The sequence below is a fragment of the Hyperoodon ampullatus genome (assembly GCF_949752795.1).
Source record: "Hyperoodon ampullatus genome assembly, chromosome: 6".
NCBI lineage: Eukaryota > Metazoa > Chordata > Mammalia > Artiodactyla > Ziphiidae > Hyperoodon > Hyperoodon ampullatus.
This window is the reverse complement of record NC_136919.1, coordinates 113,997,627-114,019,047: the sequence shown is the minus strand read 5'-3', so window position 1 is coordinate 114,019,047 and position 21,421 is coordinate 113,997,627. Positions and strand designations below refer to the sequence as shown.

Genomic DNA, 21,421 nt, shown 5'->3' with positions numbered 1-21,421 from the left:
TCCCTCATCAGTGAAAACCCCTACCTCACATGCTTCCTGCGATGAATAAGTGAGAAAACACGAGCACATCGACCACCTAGCACCGTAGAGGAGGTGCTCGGTATACGTTAGCATCACTGCCATTTTTTGTAGAAGGGCTCCAGCAAGTATGATCCCTGAACTACCACCTGTGTTAATACAAATGGCTTTGAAATATCATTAAGAACTACCACCAAAACTAGCTTCATCCTGCCTAGAAGGTGAGGGTGTTTTTCCCTGCTTGCTCATAAATGGCTGTTGGGCACAAAGGATCTCATTACAGGTTTGAACGGAATCATTAGACTACGGAATAGGACAGGCCATAAACCACACAACAGAGCTCAGGGTCCTGGAAGGAAGCTACCAGCCACAGGGCACTGGGGACTCCAGGCCACGATTCCTACAATCTCATAATAAAGGGACAGGAATGGAACCCCTACTCCAATCCCCTCTGACCAGAAAGAGGCCGGACAAACCGGAGGCAGCCCTCCAGTTTCCAGTGGAGTCCAGACCCACCACAGTCAGCTGAACAGGCTCTGGGGCCTCACCTGACGTAAATCCCAGCTCTGCTGCTTCCTCTCTCGCACCTTTGCTCCTTTGCACCCTCCGCGAATTACTTAATCTCTCCCAGCCTTACCTGGAAATGGGGCTCATCATAGCAGCCACCTCCTAGCCTCTGCGACGATTAAAGGAAATAATGAATGAAAAGCCCTTTGCCTTGGGTCTGGCATCCGGCTGCTGGTGCTTCTATTAATCCTTTTTATGGGGGTGAGGAGGAGATAAATAGCAAACTCCTAGGAAGATGTCATGTCATTTTTAGTCTAATTCCTTCATAAGACGCCTTGAGGAGGATGCCCCCAGGATGCACCCTGGTTGGAAGCAAGGCCCTTGCAATCACTGCATATTTGGACTAGACGACCTGAGTGATTGCCAGGACTGCCCAGCAGCCCTTTAGTTCGCTGACCCTCTTAACAGAAGAGAAACTGAGGCCTAGGAAGGTGAGGGCTCTGCACAAAACAGCCCCTAAGGGTCTCCATCCCTCCCACCCACCCCACTTGCACAGTCACCTTTCTCTGCTCCCCATTTCTAAATGAATGGAGCCAGCTGCTTACATTAATCCTGATTATGTAACAATCAGGGGAGCTAGAGAGGTGGGGGGGAAAATCTAGTGCCAATTTACACTGGTGCAAAGGTCCAGAGGAGAGTGCTGCAGAAAGTTCACTAAGTGCTCAGGGCAGTTCTGGAGACCTTTACCTGGCGCTTAAGTCCAGGGCTAGCGCCAGGCAGAGCCCTTAAGTGCCAAGGTTCCCTGAAACGGCTGATTGGCACCCATTCCCGTGCAGTCACCACAGTGGTAGTGAAGGCCCTGCCCAGCTCTCAGGGACCCACCACCCTCGGAACTGCAGGGAAACAGCCAGGTGGGGCCAAACTGAGCTACAGGCCCGGGCACAGGGCGCCCTGCGTGGGGTCTGCTCCCTCTGCCGCCTGTGGGTGTGGGCCGGCTCTCAGGTCCCTCGGATTCTGGGGATAAATCTAAGTGTGTCTCACTTTCCCAAACGGGGGATCTGGGGGATCCCCCCAAGATGTGCACCTAAATGTGAGCATGACAGAACAGAGACAGCCCTGTTCCAAGCGTCAGAAGACCTCAACTCCCATCCAGCTTGGCTACCAAATCCCTGAGGAACTCCTAGCAATCGGTTCGCCTAGCTGGGCATCAACATGAATTTCCACCAGCAGGTAAACCGAGAGGTGGAAGATTTCCTGCGTTTTGTTCACCCATCTACTACAAATGCAAATATCTGTCCAATGAACAAATGGAGTTAATAGATCATCTCTAAGGAGGTCCTTTTTGGCCTCTAACATTCTAAATCTATAAAACCAGTAAAGAGTCTTTTAAAAAACAAAACGTGTGGGAGGGGAATGTTTTATTTGGGGGGGAGGTAAATCTACATTGCTAAACCTTAGGACTACCCGCAGCTTAAAAACACCTGTATTAAAAAAAAAAAAAGAATTCCAGCAGAGATTAGAACCCTTGTGTGTTGCTGGTGTGCATGTAAAATGGTGCAGCCCCTATGGAAAACAGTATGGAAGTTCCAAAAAAAATTAAAAATAGAATTATTACACAATCCAGCAATCCCACTGCTGGGTATACATCCAAAAGAACTGAAAGCAGAGTCCCAAAGAGATATTTGTACACCCATGTTCACAGCAGCATTCATCACAATAGCCAAGGGGTGGAAGCAACCCAAGTGTCCATCCATGGATGAATGAATAAACAAAAGGTGCTATTATCCATGCAACGGAATATAATTCAGCCTCAACAAGGAAGGAAATTCTGACACATGCTACAACACGGACGAACCTTGAAGACACTAAGCTAAGTGAAATAAGCCGATCACAAAAAGACAAATACTGTATGATTCCACTTACAGGAGGTATCTGAAATAGTCAAATGCAAAGTGACCGAAAGTAGAATGGTGGTTGCTAGGGGACTGGGGACAATGGGGAGATGCTGTTTAATGGGGATAGAGTTTCAGTTTGCAAAGATGAAAGAAGTTCTGGAGATGGATGGTGGTGACGGTTGTATCATACAATAATGCCGATATACCACACTACTGAACTGTACACTGAAAAAAGGGTAAGATGGTAAGTTTTATGTTATGTGTATTTTAACCACAATTCTTAAACAATCCTCAATCTAATCAACAGCTCACTCCATATGCATTTCTGAAATCACAGTCTGAAATCCTGTCACAATCCAATGGTTCCCTGAGGTTTCTTTGCATAGCTGGGAGAGCAATTTTTTTTTTCTTGTCTGTTTTTGGCGAAGGCGACCAGAGGCTCAAAGGCACAGCATAATCACCTGGACACAGCAACATCCCTGGCTCCAGGGCCTGCCTTGGAAGGAAGTACCTGGAAGTTCAGCCCAGGGGCTCTTGGACGGAAGGCAAAGCTTTGACGTAAGGCAGAAAGGCTTAAGGTGCAGAGCTGCGATGCTCACCCTTTTCCACATGCTGGCCCCCGGCCCCAATGATGCAGTGTGTCCCTGTGTAATACACCCTTGGCCTGTGTCAGCCCAGAAGATATCATACCAGGAAGCAGTACCCCACCTGCTCAGGCGTGGAGGTAGCTGTCAAAAACCAGCCAAACGTTTGTATGTGAGAGACTGGGTGACGATGCCGGTGTTTCCAAGGCCCTACCTTGTCATCAGAGCCAGGGAGCCGTGGGTGACGGCCCTCCTGGATCCACCCTGGACAAACTCAGGGAGCCAGGCACCGCGCAAGTCCCATGCACGGTTCCCAAGTCAAGCGCGGTCCTGCCAGCTTCTGCAAAACTGGCTTCCACGCCCGCCAGAGAAGCCACACCTTCTAAAGCAAGCCCCACTATTAGCCTGTTATCCATAGGAAAAAAAGCCTTTTCAAAGCTGCCCTGTCACCAGCCTTCTCTTGCTCATTCCCCTACTTATAATTATATCAGGTGATGCGTCTGCATGCCTGTCTCCCATTAAAGTCTGACAGAAACACAAAGGAAGGAGCAGCCTCATCTGTTGTGATCTCAGCGCCCCAGCACTGTGCTTTGACACTCCATAACGATAGTCAAGGACTCAGAGGTGCGCTGCATTTCATCCAGAGACGTACACAAAACAGGCACATTAAGCCCCAGATGTACTCTCCTCCCCAAACAGCTATCTGCTTACTGAGGATCTATGTCCCACAGTGGGATGCATCTCACATTTTCTGGGGTCTAACACACAGGATAAGAGCCCAGGATATAAGCCCTAGGAGAGCCAGGCTCTAGAGTTCAGGGAACACTAGAGAGCTAAGCACGGGTCCTGGGTAAATTTCCCAGATGTTCCCGGAGCCAGATTTCCCACAAATGCTGCTGTCAAATCATCTCCAAAATGCTGGGTGATTTACGTGTAGGCGGGGCCAGGTCACAGCTGGAGTGGATGTTCTCCTGCTTTCTTCATATACCAGACAATAACAGAGAAAGATGACAAAATACCAGAAACACCAGGCTTGATGTTCTAAGGGTCTCAGGGGAAAGACACCAAAGGTAACATCCTGAAGACTCGCCTCTCAGCCTCCAAAATCCACCTGCATGTATAATACAACTTTTTGCATGTACAAATTATTTCCTAAGTTTTGGGGGAGCTATTTGTAAGTTTCCCTGGATGCCTAAGAGAATGGCAGGAACCTTCAATCCTGGGTGAGATTTCATGCCAATGAAAACCCTCATCCTGGAAACAGAGCTCAAGTGTATGATTTAAACCAAAGTCAACTGATGAGAAGGGTTTCCAGGGGGAGAGAAGGAGATGGGTGCCGGGCATGAAAGTGAGTGGCCAGACCGCAGGAGTCTCACGTTGGTAAAACAGGGTCATTCTACCAACAAATTCTCCCTACGACATAAACAGGGCGCTGCTAGGGGTGCTGGGGATGCTGGGGCGGGCAGCGAGTCCTTGCCTTCAAGGAGGTTACAGTCTAGTAGGCGAAGGGAAGAGCAAACCAAAACTCATACAAATAGGGACTTCCCTGGTGGTCCAGCGGTGAAAATTCCACACTTCCAATGCAGGGGGCCCGGGTTCGATCCCTGATCAGGGAACTAGATCCCGCATGCCGCAACTAAGAGCCCACATGTCGCAACTAAAGATCCTGCATGTTGCAACTAAAAATCAAAAAAAGGATCCCACACGCCTCAATGAAGATCCCACGAAGATCCCACGTGCTGCAACTAAAGACCCAGTGCAGCCAAATAAATAAATAAATATACAAAAATTTTTTTAAGTCCTACAAATAAAAAATTTCAAACTCTAAATGTCCTGAAGCAAGGCAGAAGGGGAAGATGCTGAGACAGTAAAGGCAGGGATCCTAGTTTAGACTTGGGGCAGGGTTCTGGAAGTGACTTTGAAGCAGGGACCGGAAGCCTGGGGGGAGCCACGCAGGTGAAGCATGGGAGAAGGAGGCCACCTGGGGGCACGGGTAGTGGCAGGTGGGATGTGAACAGAGGCCCCGAGAAAGGTGTTGTCATTGCAGCCAGCTGGGTACCAGGAGCACAGCACAGAGCCCACGTGGAGCCCTGAAAAGAGGACAGTCCTTTGACCCTCCATGGGATGTCTCAGTCTCTTTGGTCCTGACCTCAGCACAAGCCACGGGGAGTGATGGGGTTCCCATCACCGTGCGGGGAATGGCTGCAGCAAGCCTCTCAATGTGGCAATGCTGGGTGACCGTGGCCATGCCGGCTGACCCCTCGATGACTCAGCTTCCTGGTAGTGAGCTCATGAAAGGTCCTCAGCAGGAAGGACTCAGAGAGCTATAAACAGAGCCTTCCAGAAGCATCTGCTACACGGCTCTCCTTGATTCTAGGGTGGGGCTGTGGCCATTCAGCATTTCTGGAATTGTGTGGATGAATCGTTTGCAGTCTTTCAGTGCTGTAGTTGGAGGTTTCAAGTAATTTATGTAAATGATCATTTCTCGGCAGGTACTCTGGGAAACAGGGGCCCCAAATGGTAGTTGGGCATCTAGCTCTTTTCCTCCTTGGGCATTCTAGCCCTGGGAGAATTCCAGAGCTGGGGGCCGTGGGCAGGGGTGGTCTTCCTAGCTTCCTCCTTCAAGTAGAAGTGCTTGCAAGTCTATATGTTACATTCCAAGTCAAAAGACAGTGCCCAGAGTTATACAGCCCATGCAAATAAGGAGCGGAAATTTTAGAACTGGAAGCTTCCTAAGAAACCATATAGTTTTAGTTCCATCTTGCCATTCCACAGATGAAGAAACTGAGGCTCAGATTAAGTGAAGTGTTTTCCCAGGGTCACTCGTTGGTGGGCTTTTGGTCATCAGGAGCTAATTGTAACTCACCCTAAAATGCAAATTAAATGTTCTGTGTGTGTATCCAGAGAAAGAATCCGTTTTGCCTTGTTTCTCCTCATGTCATCCCCTGCCCTCCACGTTCAAGTTCTGGGTTGACAAAGCTTCTTCCTGTCCCTTAAACTCAGAGAGGATCAGAAATCTGTTTCCAACTTAAAAGCAACTTCTAGTAAAAGCCCAGCTTTGTAGTTAACTTTCATTTTCTCGGGTCTGAAAGAGAATTTCAGAAACTTTCTTGTGATTAGATTATCAGAAAATTCAAAAGAACCTTGGAAGAGACATTCACGGGAAGGTTAAAATGAGAATTCTTACCCCAGGTCAGGGGAAGCATCACTGGCTGGCCCAATCTCAGGAGCCTGTGGAGGGAACAGTGCTAATTCCAAGGATAAACAGAACCACCTAAAACTGTACCCACACAGACCCCATTGTGACAAACTGCAGTGTTAGCTCCTTCTCTACCTCCTTCTGAAACTTGAAAGACTTTTTTTGGAAGCAAAGAAGGAACTAGGAGTCACTTCAACTTGTCCATGTATTCCTCATTGTTCTTCTATTGTTTTTACAATGAAAAGTCATTTCTAAAGCTGATTTAAGTCATCTTGCTTTATGTTTTTGTTTTGTTTTGTTTTTTTGCGGTACGCGGGCCTCTCACTGTTGTGGCCTCTCCCGTTGTGGAGCACAGGCTCCTCCGGACGCGCAGGCTCAGCGGCCATGGCTCACGGGCCCAGCCGCTCCGCGGCATGTGGGATCCTCCCGAACCGGGGCACGAACCCGCGTCCCCTGCATCGGCAGGCGGACTCTCAACCACTGCGCCACCAGGGAAGCCCTTGCTTTATGTATTTTTAAAAATTGAACTATAGTTGATTTACAACTTTGTGTTAGTTTCAGGTGTACGGCAAAGTGATTCAGATAGATAGATACACACACACACAAATCTTTTTCAGATTCTTTTCCATTATAGGTTATTACAAGATATTGAATGTAGTTCCCTGTGCTATATAGTAGGTCCTTGTTGTTTATCTGTTTTATATACAGCAGTGTGCAGCTGTTAATCCCAGACTCCTAATTTATCCCTCCCCCACCCCCTTCCCCTTTGGTAACTGTAAATCTGTTTTCTACGTCTATGGGTCTGTTTCTGTTTTGTAAATAAGTTCATTTGTGTCATTTTTTTAGATTCCACATGTAAGTGACATCATATGATATATGTCTTTCTCTGTCTGACTTAATGATGGTGATATTCTCAGTGCTCTAAGGACTAACTATAAATCTTCAGTCATTTTTGAAATAAATTTAACGCTTCACGCTTCCTGGCATAAATACACGTTCATTAATTCAATGATTGTCTGAGAAGCCAAAATTTAAGGAAAAACAATTTTTAAACACAATTACACTAAAAAGGAACTCTCTAGTCTCTTTTTCATATTTTAGATTGTTAACCCTTTCACTGACAACTCCTATCCCAACAGGGCATTTTCTATGGCGTAACGTCCACCAGATCAATCCTTTGCTTCTATCCCGACTGTTTCTCCTGGAGAACAGCTCAGCATTGTCTATCGACACTGAAAAAGGCCCACACACGTCCTCCTTCAAAACACCCAGAAGATTTAGTAACAAAGACCTCCTGTGCCAGGGGAATCCGCAGACACAGAAAGGGAGGGCTGGCCTTGGGGTCCGTTGACTCTTGCCCATGTCACTGGACCAGCGTTTTGGAGAAACAGGACTCAGATTTTAGAAGCTGTGAGATCCAGGAGCTTCTGTCTAAACCTGGACTAGTATGGGCACCAGGAGGAAAATCCTCAAGAGCCCAGCTTCCAGCCTTTATCAGAACCACTGGAGGTTGATGGATAAGCCCCAGGAACTGAACCCTCTGCATTTATAGGAGGATCCACCGGAGACAGAAGGGCTCAAAGGAAAGAGAGGGCACGAAAAAATGTCCAGCTATTCAGCTGCCTTTAAAAAGCGACAAGGAATGAGATAGGAATCTGAGTGTCAAGAACAGGGCCCTGTATGGGGCGCCAGGTCAACCTCTGTCCTTCAGAAAGCCAAGTGGTCACCTACACTGTTTGTCATGCCTCTCAGGTCACCCTACGAACTGTGACCTGGGCCGAAAAGGTTACTCGGGCAGACCGTAAACCTCGACAAGTCATGTGACTTTTAATTTTTAGCCACTTGTCTGGCTGCTGCTCCAGCTGGCATATGCCAGTCATGTCACCAATCAATTACGAACCAGTTATGAGCAGAAATGCCTTTGACATGACAGCTTTCCTCCCTTCTTCTGTGTTTTCACCCTCCTCTGGTCCTCAGCTCTGCAGTGAAAGTTCTCATCCAGGGACGAGGTCCTCAGCTCTGCAGTGAAAGTTCTCATCCAGGGACGAGGCTGGGCTTCCTGGATGCCACCAGGCAGTCACTCGGAGGCCAAACAGTGAAGTAAAATTTCAGTACAGGGTGGGGAGAGAAGAAGAATTTCAGAATGTGGGGCAGGTCCCACGTGGGGGCCCCAGTGTGACCCCAAACCCCAAAAACTTTCTCAGCTGATTCTGTGATCAGAAGGCTCAGAGCAGAAGCCCAAAATCAGAATGTCAGGAGAGGATGTCCTGCTGATGGCCAGGCCATCATGGCCTGGGGACAGGCCATGACATTCTAGGGGACAGGGAATCGTACAGCCTTGTTCTAACATCTACTTCTCCTTCAGTCTATATACAGATATGTTGAGACATTATTTCTTCGAGGGGCCCTTTCCTGACTGCTCCTGAGGTTCGGTTTCCATGAGAAGAGGCTCACCGCCCCCTCCGGAAATGATTTATTGATAGCTCTGTCCTCCTGGCAGACAGGGGACTGCTGTGGGGTGACCTCGGAGGTGTCGAGCCCCCCAGCTCCCAGCGCCCAGCACATGTGGTCACACCCACATGCTCCCACGCCTGAATTAATTTAGTTATTCAGTGAAGTCCAGGGGATGAAGCTGCCCTTTTACAAATGCCTTTTAACTCTTTCTCGGTAGAGATGTTTCTGTGAATCATGCTAATGCAAGCCAACATTTAGCAAACAAGCCGTGGAAAGGGTGACTAAGGAAGGAGGCTTGGTTCTATAGTCAGTGACACACCCCAGGTTCGGCCTTCCACCCACACACTCATGTACACACACACCAGCATCCTCTTTCCTTTAGAAAGGCTTCCCGGGACTTCCCCGGCAGCCCAGTGGGTAAGACTCTGCACTCCCAGTGCAGGGGGCCTGGGTTCGATCCCTGGTCGGGGAACTAGATCCTGCATGAATGCCACAACTAAGAGTCCGCATGCTGCAACTAAAAGATCCCGCACGCCGCAAGGAAGATCCTGTGTGCCGCAAGGAAGAGCCGGTGCAGCATGAATGAATGAATAAATAAATAAATAACTACTTAAAAAAAAGAAAGGCTTCCCCCTGTTTCTCCATTCTGACTTCTTAGATCTGATTATCTGCCAACCACCCACTCCTTTAATCCAGGCTGGAGACAGCCCCAAGACACCCATGGGACCACCTCTATTCCAGGGCAGCACAGTACCTCGCTGCAAGCCAGAGGCAGGGCCCTGCATGTTCCCACCCCCAGCAAGCCAGCCAGCAAGCTTCCTGCGGGCTGCCAGCGCCCACTCTCCACCTCCACCTTCCACACTGGCTGCCAGGCCCAGGGCAAAGCAATGAGCAAGCAAAACCCTCCGTGTCGGCAGCGCGAGGAAAGGAGGAGCAGGGACCCCGAGACAAAGGCCTCTGTGTCCTACCTCCTTCCCCTCTAACTTCTCACGGTCAGTGGCCATGAACAACCAAGGCAAACAGAGATGGGAGGGACCAAGGTAGGTAAGAGCATCAGCAGATACACAGAGACACACTTCAGGATGATCAGCCACCTCCCTTGGTCCCCAGCCTCACACGCCTGCCACTCAAAGAGGCAGACTCACCTGAAAAGTGAAATGGAGCCTCTAAGGTGATAACCCCACGGAGATGCACGGGGCCCTCACTCCCTGAAGTCGGCCTTAATCACTGGCCTTCATCACAGTAGCCAGCCGTATGCGGCCCCGCTCGTCACTGGTCCTACATCATCAATTTTAAATGTATTTCTGAGCACGCCCCAGAGTAGAATTGGCTCTTCGTCATTACCCAGCTAAAGAGGCGGCGGCAGCCGGCCACCCTGGTCTTTATTCAACAGATGGGAGACACTGTGTGTAAGGAGAGAGGTGAAGTGCCCAAGGCCATGCAGCTGTAGCAAATCCTGCAGTGGCTGGAACCAGAGCCTGTATTTTCCATTCCAACGAGCTAACCCTACCCCTTTAACAGGATCCCAGTTTGATAATAAATACCACAACCTGGCACCTGCAGAGAGCTTTATACTTTTTAAATGGTATAAAGGTTTGTTCACTGCAAACCGGGCTGTATTTTCTTACTAGATGTATTAAGTAGACCTGAAACGGAGGCACGACAGGCATTGTGACTCTGCCCTATTTAAGATGAGAAAACTGCAGCCCTAGCAGACCGAGGAACTATGAGGTAATGCTCTTCCCAACAGGTCATTTTCCGGCTGTGTTCTGGCAAGGAATCCTCAGGCCAGTCCAAATTCAAATTACTATATTGAGTCCAACGTTGACACACTGCTGAAATGAGAGCTGCAACTTGCTCCAGAGAGAGAAGCCAGGCAGAGCCAAAAATATCCTACGGCAATAGCCATTTGTCATCATCCGCTTGCCTTGCATACTAGAGTAGTTGACCCAGGAACTCCTACCTATATGTTAGAGCCCCGTGTTCCATGCCACACTTTGATTTCCTGCTGGTGTTCCCTCAACTCCAATTCCTCCCTCCCAAGAATGCAGCTGAGGCCCCATCATCTCCTCTCAGAACCCAGCTCAAGGGTTCTGCCATCATTAACATCTGAGTCTGCACCCCAGCACCTCACTTGCTTGCTCCTACCTGATTCCTTTCCTCAACTCTGGTACAGCAGAAAGAGGCCCAAGTTTCAGGGCATGTGATTGTTCTGAAGCTCAGTTTTCTCATCTATGAAATGAGAAACTGCACATGCCTTTTCCTATCTTCAAAGGAGAGTTAAGGGCTTCCCTGGTGGCGCAGTGGTTGAGAGTCCGCCTGCCGATGCAGGGGACACGGGTTCGTGCCCCAGTCTGGGAGGATCCCACATGCCGCGGAGCGGCTGGGCCCATGAGCCATGGCCGCTGAGCCTGCGCGTCCGGAGCCTGTGCTCCACAACGGGAGAGGCCGCAACAGTGAGAGGCCCGCGTACCGCAAAAAAAAAAAAAAAAAAAGGAGAGCTAAGAGGATCAAGGGACAGAATATAGGGTTGAAACAATACAAAAATACTGCAATATACAATTACAATAGCAACATACAAGCATAATCAGGCATTCAAGAAATAACACTTTCAGAAATGATGTTACGAGCTAATATTAAAGGAGTGCTTTCCATGTCCCTGACGCTCTTCTTAACACTCTAGGTGGATGGATCATAATTAATTCTCATAGCAACACGCTGAGGTGCGTACTATTTTATCCCCATTTCACAGATGAGAAAAATAAGGCACAGAGAGTTTTCAGTAACTTGTCCAGGCACCAGCCTAGGGAGTCTAGCCCCAGAGCCCGTGCTGTTAACTTGAACAGCTCTTAATCACTAAGCATATTGCCTCTGATATGCTCTGCCATTAGCTGGGCCTGTCAAGGTTCACAAAAGCCGCCCGCAAACATGATCCCACCTGAGCTTCTCAACAGCCCTGTCAAGTAGGTAAACAGATGATGTTAGTCTAGGTGACTAATAATAGTCTATGAGACAAGGAGACACTGGCCCAGAGAAATGACTCGTCCAGGTTTCAAAGCTGGTGAATGGCAGGACTGGGACTTAAATTCATGGGGCCAGCCCCACGCCCTCCTAGTTCAGTGCCCTTTCTAGGGGCTTCAACACCAGCACCAGTCTGACAGACATGCCCCCCTTCCCAGCCCCTGCCCACGGCAGCATCTCCAGGGAACAAAGGCTGTCGCTACAGTGAGAGGTCCATCAGGGGCTTTTGCCACTGGACCTCAGGGTACCGTGGCTTTCTGAGTCTCTCGCAGGATGTGTGTGATGAATCTGGAGGCTGCTGGCCTCAGAGGACGTCCTCTCCATGACACGAAGCGGCAGCGTCCCCTCACCTGATCCACGGTGGCCAGACATTTCCTAAACCTGTTATGCAACTCTTGCTTCAACCAAGCTGCTGCTGGGATTTCTCTCTATTTCAACATGTTTTGTTTTCTCTTCAGAGAGAAAGCATGAATGTGAAACCAAAACACCTCTTAGTGACCTGACAACGGCCCTTCCCGGCAGGCTGGGATTACTGGGAGGGTGCGGTGAGAGGATTCTCAAAGGTACCTTCTGTGAGCCAATTTCAGCTTCCAGAATGACTAACAACCGCAGGGGCGAGGAAGAGGATGGGGGGTGGGGTGGGCACGGAGGAACAGTACAACTGAGGGCCAGTGTCTCCCACGGGGACAGGAGCCGATGCAAGAATGCCAGGCAAAGACATCCCAGTGACACTCCCAATCTGGTTCCACACGTTCAAGATGGCAGCCTGGGCCCTCCAGACTCCACACCCCAGCCCTCATGCCCATCTGAAAGCAAATATCAAGTTGGGCCATTCATCTCCTCAAAGGGAGCCAGCCGGTCCCATCACCTAAGCTCAGGGTCTAATTATAGGGAGCGGGCTCTGGAAATAGGGGCCAGGACCTATTTTTGTTGCCCGGGGTAGGCGGGGCCCTCAGTTAAGTGTGGAATGAATGAAGTGGGTGGCCAGATGAATTAATAGCCTCATCAGGGTTTCACTGAGGCTTATGGGTTCTACCGCAAGAAAGGGACAGGCAAAAGGGCTGAGAAAGTCTCTTTGTGACCAAGATACAGTAGAGATTCCAAACAACGCTAAGCAAAACAAAAACTAGCATTTGTTTCATAGCAGGTTTTAAAGCACTTTTTCCCCCACATCTTTTTTCAAACAACTGATTCATTCAACCAGGAGTCACAGAAAACCTTTACGTATCCCCGGTGGCTAAGTCAGAGGGGGAGAAGATCTAGGTCTTTGCATGCCACGCGAGGTAGCCCAGGTTTTATTCTGAAGGCAACGGGGACAGCTAGGGGAGTGTCAGGTGGGGGGAGACACCAATGGATGTGAACTGAGACAATGGGCTGCCTCTCTACCCCCTCAGGCCCCTTGCAGGCTCTGCAGCACCATGGAGAACAGGCTGGACTTTCCATTCCAATCGGCTAACCTTACCCCTTTAACACGGTCCTGGTTTGATAATAAATACCACAGCCTGGCACCTGCAGAGAGCTTTATGCTTTTTCAACTGTGTTCACTGCAAACCTGGCTGCACTTTCTTCCAATAAGTAGATCTGAAAGGTGGGCAGGATGGGTATTGCTACTCTTCCCTATTTAAGGAGAGAAAACTGGGAGTGTGCAGGACTAGCTAGGGCGGATTTGTGGGAATTCATTCAACAAATATCAATACTTAACTGAGCACCTACGGTGTGCCGGGTACTGCTTCTGGCAATAGGAACACACCAAAGGACAAAGGAGTAAAACATTCCTGCCCACTGGGAGCTGACATTCCAATGAAGGGAGACCATAAACAATGTAAATAACATTACAGATATGAAGAAAATAGTAAACAATATAAGTAATAAATATGAGGGAATTCCTTGGCAGTCCAGTGGTTAAGAGTCCGCACTTCCACTGCAGGGGGCACAGGTTCGGTCCTTGGTCAGGGAACTAAGATTCCACAAGCTGGGTGGCGCAGCCAGAAAAATAAATAAATAAACAAATACGTACGAATTAACAGGATTGTGTGTTATAAGGTCACACATGCTGTGGAGAAAAAGCAGGGCCGGGCAATAGGGAAGTGTGGGTGAGTGGAGGGGAGGGTTTGCTCAACTGTGACTCTGTGATCAGGGAAGTGTGCAATGTAAAGGCGACAGCTGCTGAGTCCCCTGAACCAAGGGAGAAGCAGTCGGAAGGAGAAGAGAACAAATTAAGAGGTATTACAGATGCAGGAGTGGACAGGTCTTGGAAGCATATGGGGAGAAGGGGAAGGGGGGAAGAGGTGGGGGAAAAGCTGAAGGCCATCCCCAATTTTCTGGGGGAGGGGGCCTAGGCCAAAGGGCAGGCCAGAGGGGGAGGGCAGGACGTCCATGATGGACACCAAGGCAGCCAAACGGACATGTCTTCAAGGCAACTGTTTATCTAGCTCCTAGAGAGTCTGGACCAGAGACACAGAGATGCAACCTGCGAGTTATCAGGACCCAGGCAGAAATGGAGACGTGTCCCGAGGGAAGAAAAGAAGGTAGAGGGCAGAATTCTGAGGAAGACCAGCAGGCTGCCTGTCATCAGAGGGGCCAGGAAAACGATGGCTGAACTTATTAGCCTGGAGATCGCCGGCACCCTAGTGCCAGCAGAGTGACGGGCACAAAAACCCAGAGAGGCCTGGGGGGTGACAAGGGGCGGAGGGAGAGACTGAATGTCAACCATCCTTCTTGAACATTTGTTATTTTAAGGGCACATGGGCTCAAGGTGAGCTGCCTGGGGTTGGTTCGTTATTTAAGATGGGAGAAGTACGGACTGGACATAGAAATGCTTCTAAGAAGGAACCAACGGTGGGGTGGGGGTGTGCTAAGGATACTGGAACTGGGATACTCATGAGACAACTGACCAAAATAACTACCCCCATGACCTTTATTGAGAACTTAGGTGCCAGGCACTGCAGCAAGAGCTTCACATGTGTCACCCCGCTTAATTCTTTCAACAACCCTATAAGGTAGGTCTTTGGATTCACATCCACACTCTGCAGACAAGGAAACTGAGCTTAGAGAGGTCAAGTAAGGTGGCCCAGGTGGAGAGCCAGGATTCAAATCCAGGTGTATGGGGTGGTCCCTACACGTCACCCTTCCCCCGCTGATTCCCCTTAGAGGAAGGAAACACCCTCTTACCTTAAGATAGGAGGAGGGAGGGGCCGGGGACGGCAGGCTAGTTGGAAGGACAGTCACAGGAGAGTCTGCCTGGGGGCCTGGTTCCTCTATAAACAGGGAGCAAGATGCCACACTGAGGCTGAGAGAAGTGGAGGGGTGGGGGTCTGAGAAGCAAGGTGGTCTGAAGCAGCTGCTGAGGAGGACAAAAGCAGACTGACCAGAACACGGGAAAGGACAGGCTGGGGCCCCAGAGGCCTGGCACACGGGGCAGCAGTGTGGGTTTCTCCCGAAGGGCTCGGCTGCCCAGCGGGTGGTGGGTTGTTAGGGGTTAGGTGTGGGCAGGCCAGCGTTGGAAGAACCAAAGGCAGAGAAACTGCGGGCCCGGGAGTGGCTGCAGTGATGGGCTGAGGAAGCCAGGGATGTGGTGAGAGAAGAGAGAGAAGAGACAGGAGCCCTAGCACGGTGTGACCACGCGAAAGCTGCGGCCAGGCTATGAGACGTCTGAATGCACGATTTCAGAGGCGGAAAGGTTCTGGGTCAGGACAAGGCCCCGTGGAGGTCACGGCCCTCGACCTGAGCAACATAAAGAATGGAGGGGGGCTTCCCTGGTGGCGCAGTGGTTGAGAGTCTGCCTGCCGATGCAGGGGACACGGGTTCGTGCCCCGGTCCGGGAGGATCCCACATGCCGCGGAGCGGCTGGGCCCGTGAGCCATGGCCGCTGAACCTGCGCGTCCGGAGCCTGTGCTCCGCAACGGGAGAGGCCACAACAGTGAGAGGCCCACATACCGCAAAAAAAAAAAAAAAATGGAGGGATTTGGGTGTTAGTTGGGTGGTGGCCAAGAGGGGACAGTCTCAGGATGATGATGGGATTCAGGGTAGTGGAGCAGTCTATGAGCCAGACGCCAACATCCAGAGAAAGAGGGAAAGTGACTGGATCACGTCGTTGATGATGATCATGGTGAAGCTGAGAGCTCCCACCTAGAGGACACTCACACACAGCAGGCTCTGATAAGCGCTGTAAGGACGTAACCCTCACAGCCACCTGGGACATCAGTACCATCTTGTCCTTTTTTTACAGGTGGGGAAACTGGGCAGAGAGGTGAATGAAGAAACTTGCCCCAGGTCACACCCAAGTGGGAAGCAGGACCTAGTCCATGCAGTCTGGCTCAAGGGCCCCTGCCCCTACCCATGCTGCCATCCCAGTAGAGTAGGAGGTGAGTGGGGACAGAGAGAGAAGAGGGATGGACACTGGTGGAAGTGGATGGTGGGAGCCTCAAAGGGGAGGAGCAGTTGATAAGGTGGGTGATTAACAGCCAGAGGGCAGCAGCCCCAAGGCATGTGGTTTGAGGCGATGGGAACCATCTTTTCTTGAGAGGCTTCAGGGAAGTGGGGGTCTCAGGAGAAGAGCTGGATTTCCATCAGCACCGGTAGGAGGAAGGAGAACTCAGTGAAGATGTAAGGGAGCCTGTTACAAGGAACTTCCATGGGTTCCGACGGGAAAGCAAGGGAAGAAGGAAGCAATGGAAAGTTGGTTCAGGTGGGAAAAAGCAGGAAGAAAATTTGTGTCTGCATTTCACAGATAAGAAAACTAGACCTCAGAAAAGCTAAGTGTCCCGCCCAACCGGTAAGTCCAAGACTGGGATCTGAATTGCCCCAAGACAGTTCTCAGAGGGTGAGAAACTGCAGCTCAGAAGGAGCTTGAGGGCAGGTTTGCAGTTAAAGAGACAGTGATCAGATGCAAGCCTCCTATGAAAAATGGCGGCAGCAAACATTCCAGGCGGAGGCCGGGAGGGGAGGGCAGACTTCGGGAGAAGCAGAACTCAATGAAGATTAAAAACAAAAAGAAAACTCTCTGAGCAGGAAAGGTTGGGTACCAGGGGAGATATGAAAAGAGCCAGTTCTGGGGTTCAAGAGGGACTACCAAAGGCTTCCTTGAACACAAGCAAGCCAGTTCATCCAGTGGGTCAGGGAAAGCCAGAAGGGGTCCAGAACCCAAGCCTGTAAAAGAAGGAAAGTGGGACTCAAGTCTGGAGATGGGTCACCGCCCCAAAGAGCGGTGGGACAAAAGCCCTCTTCAATGAAAGGGCCACAGATGGCTTAAAGGTGCCCAACGGAAACCAGGAAACTATGGAAGGCCTTCTCCACAGAGCCACACCCTTCCTTCCACATGACACGCCCCACCCACACTTCATGTGCACACCCCTGTATGGTTTAAACAATGTAACTGAATCCCCTCAATTAGCCCCAAGTGCCTCCCGCTGTTAAAGAGGTGGGGCCGCCTTGGCTGCCAACTAGAAGCCTAGGGGCTCCCCTCCAAGCCCTTTGCCCAGGCTTCCCCCTCCCCCACTTCTGGGCAGAGGGGGCCAGCAGCCGGCAGGAAAGTGGCCACATGGGGGCCAAGTGCTGATCTGGGACCGCCTGAGATCCCTGCTCCCACTCCCTCCAGCAGACCCCAGCCCTGGGCATCAGCACGCGGCCTGGGTGTTCATGAAACAGACAACCGGACAGAAGTTCAAGAGGACTCCTCGCTGGGCTCCACGCCACTCGGAAATCCACCTTTTAGAAAAGCGCCTCCCACTGAAGGAGGGCAGAAAAGAGAAGGGAGGGGCGGGATCTCTAGGAGACAGGAAAGATCACTGTAATTTTGTTGCAAGAACGAGAGCAATTTGGGATTTCACGCCCTTTCGACGCAGAATGGCATCTACTGGACGATACTTGGTTTCGAAAGCACTGGAGTGGGTGGGAGGGACACTGGCGGCTGCCTTCGTCCGTCCCCTGCCCCCCACCTCCCCAGAGGACCCTAGCAGTCAGCTTGCGCTGCTGGGACCAGGAAGGATGAGCCAAGTCAGAAGTGGAGGAATACAGAGCCTCCTGGCACCTGCCTGGCTCGCTGCTGCTGCTGCTGCTGCTCCGAGCTCAGCAGGGCCAGCGACAGAAACCCCCAAGGCCAAGCGAGGTTTCCAACTGGCTCGGCGGCCACCAGCTCCTCGAGAGAAGGCTGAGCCTTAACCCACTCGGCCGGCTGTCAGTGCCCTGCCATCGGGCTGCACCCTGGCGGGGAAGGAGGGCTTCCCCCAGCAGAGCTTGAGGACTGAGTTTCCCTGACAAGCAAAACAAGAGAAGGGCTGTGAAAGGGTCAGCGGAAGTTCCCTCGCTTCAAATCTTTCCTGTTTCCTTCTGCCTGCCCCTGCTTTCGCCACCGCAGGACTCAGCATGGTCCGCGAGCGGTGTGCCTAATCTGGTTGGAATTTCCTCCTCCACCCACCTGGCATTCTCCCCACAGCCCTGAGCGCTCCCGACCAGGGGTTCTCACAGCCACCCCAAGTGCTGGCCTAGGCGACCACGCCACTGGCCCCTCTGGAGCGCCAGGGAGAGGCTCACGGTAGAGGGGCTGCAAAGCCCCGGTTGGAAAGGAGCAAGTCGTGGCTAGCCTTTGGTGAGAGCCCTACGGAGGCCCCTCGCTCCCTCCCCTGGGACCACTACGGGGTCCCAGCAGCCTGGCCCTTTATGGATGAGTGAGTACTCATATGCCACCAGCGCGGGGACAAGTGACAGAGGAAGACACAGGAAACAGGAGAAAAGTTGCCGAAAGTCTTCCAAATACCCACTTAATAATCACAGGCTGTTGACTGCTGGAGCTCGAGAGGCACTAGTGATTATGAGGTTCAGTGTTTTTCAGACGTTTTTGCCCATAATCCCCAGCCGGAAGTGCACTTTACACAGCCACTCAGGGAACACACACACACACAGCCAAGCAGAATTTCATGGAGCAACACTGTTCCTTACCGCATGCCACACGTGTCTGTATTTTGTACTCGCACCAATCTGGCTTTTTAAAAATGTTGCTCCCGGGACTTCCCTGGTGGCACAGTGGTTAAGAATCCACCTGCCAATGCAGGGGACACCGGTTCGAGCCCTGGTCCGCGAAGATACCACATGTCTCAGAGCAACTAAGCCCGCAAGCCTCAACTACTGAGCCCACTCGCCACAACTACTGAAGCCCAGGTGCCGCAACGACTGAAGCCCGCACGCCTAGAGCCTGTGCTCCGCAACGAGAAGCCACCACAATGGGAAGCCCAGGCACCGCAACAAAGAGTAGCCCCTGCTCGCCGCAACTAGAGAAAGCCCGCGCGCAGCAACGAAGACCCAACGCAGCCAAAAATTAATTAATTAATTAATTTAAAAAAAAATGTTGCTCCCACTGATGGGTCACCACCCAGGTTGAAAAATGCAGATCATTAAGGTGGCATGGTGGGGGGGATGGGACTTCACGGGAAAGCGTATGTAATGTTACAACGGGAAGCATTAGCAAGGCTGACCTATCTGCACTTAATGACCCAACCTAACAGCTCCCTGGGCTCAGAAATGAAAGTGACCACCCCTGAGCACCATGGTTTACACTATCTAGGAGAGAAAAACTGGAAAAAGCAGGCCCACCCGACACTCTCACTGAACTTTACAAGACCAGGTTAAAACTGTGTGCCTTATAAAATCAAAGAAAACTTTTTTTTTTCCCTTTCAAGATACAATTTACATTGATTTGGCTTCAGGTGTAATAACTTTTTGAAATTTCAAGAACGTAAAGAGGACAATGAGTGTTCTGTGTCCGTAGAAAGGGGGACAGGTTAAAAATGGGAAATACTGAACTGGTCCACAGCCTCCGTTTTACTAGTGACAAAACTAAGGCACAGAACAGTGCCTAAGGCATGAAACAAGTTAGGGGCCAGGCTTGAACCCCAGCCCAGGGCTCCTGATTCAATTACTCACAGTCTTCATCTTCCCAAATATTTAAGAAGAACACAGTGAAGGTCTCCCCAAGTAGAGCATTTGCATGACTGAAGCATATCTCATGTTGGACACAGACAACCGTGCTGGTCTTGGCACACGTTGGCACTCTGCCGCAGCCTCACTGGGGTCACACAGCGGGGCTCATACCACTTAACTCTGTGCCTTTCATCCCTGCTGCAAAGTGAAAAGAGTAATCCAAGAAAGTTGTAGCCAAAAAACAAGAGGGGCTTTAAAGCCAAACCTGCATGCTCAAAACCAGAAGAACCCCTAAGGGTCGTTATTCAGAGCTAGGATTATAATCGCAGAACCTAGAAAACCTTCCTGGTTCGTTAACCCAAGCCTTCATTTTACAGTCAAGCCCCACAGAATGACTTGCCTAGGACGGTAAGACCAGCTCCTTCGATCATACACACCACATTAACCTGGTCACAGGTGAAAACTGCTACGGAAAGTAATACTAAGTACACAGTGACAAATGGATCAAAACAGACCAGCATCCACGGGGCAGCAGCAGGGGCAGGGAGGAAACTAAACACAGATCACAAAATTCAAACACGTGAGATTAAGGCCTCTTCAGAGTGTCACAGAGAGCTCAAAAGGCATGACTGACTATTCCTAATCCTAAAGATAAGCTAAAAGGATGCCCTGAACCAAACTCACAGCAGAGGCCAAGGGCCTCAGAAGTGGTACAGGTCCTTGATGGAACATTCATCTCCACGACCCAGTGGGTCTGGTGCCTGCTCAAGTAACATCTCCCTGCTCCTAACTTTCCCACACTCTGTCCAAGGCACCTGAGACAACAACTTCAAACATGCGGAATTTTATTACATGTGAGGGATTCTTTCCTATACAAATGCCACCTGGTATCTGTCCAGGGTCTTTCCTGGAGCACCTTTGAAAACCTAAGAGACAAGATCTCCCTATGGCCTCTGTAACCCTGGCAGGCAAGGACCATTCCCTTAATTCCCCACTGGGATGCCGGAGGGAGAGAAGGGGTGATGGCTCAGTCCCAGCAGCACAATATAAGACTTGGGCTCACCTTACTGCCAATGCCCATGGTCTTCTCTCTGGACCCGTGTCTGTCCAGCCACTGACTGCCAGCTCTGAGAGCTGCCCAGGGCAGGGAAAACCCTCTACATTAGACACTCTGGCCTTCACGCCACTCACATGGGGCCAGCATCAGCAACAAGATACAGATGCTAGCTGGGGAACTCTGCTGGGCCTGCCTTCCAGGATAACTGCCACCCTGAGAGGTCCCCAAATCTCCCAAAGCACACTGGGGCTGGAGTCGGAGGATACAGCTGGCTCCTGAGTCCGGGCAGGCTAATCTATTCACCTCTCTGTGCCACGGTTTCTTCATCTGTTAATCCCCAGGGTTGCTGTATGTTTTAGATGAGTTCTGCCCACAAAAGTGCAATGTGTCAGTACTAGAATTACTCCCCGTCAGCACTTTATCCCCTAGCCATTCGGTATCCTGAACAGGCTGACTGAGGGCAACTCAGGTAAAATCCGCCTGGCTAAAGCTGCCTCCTTACAGAAATGCATTTAAAACTACCCGGGAAGTACCGGGCCAACTGAACGTCTATTACACAAACCGTAAGAAAGGCTGTATAGCACACGCTCTCCCTGCCTGCCCGCCTCCCTACAATAAAATGAGAAGGCAAATGTCATTGCAAGTCTTACTGCCTCTCAGCGGCTCGACAGCCGGAGGGCGGGTGGCCGGGCCGGCCGGACCGGGGACACGTTCCTCGGCGCGAGCGTGATTAGCGCTCCCGGCGGCGGGTCCCTCCGGGACAGCGCACGTG

At 50.8% G+C, this 21,421-nt stretch overlaps 1 protein-coding gene across 1 annotated transcript in view; it reads right to left on the bottom strand.

The window, feature by feature from the left end:
• SLC25A37 (solute carrier family 25 member 37) overlaps positions 1-21,421 on the bottom strand; it is a gene marked incomplete at its 5' end in the record, with an annotated part of 40,419 nt that overhangs the window by 18,250 nt on the left and 748 nt on the right. The gene's annotated exons all lie outside the window — the stretch shown is intronic.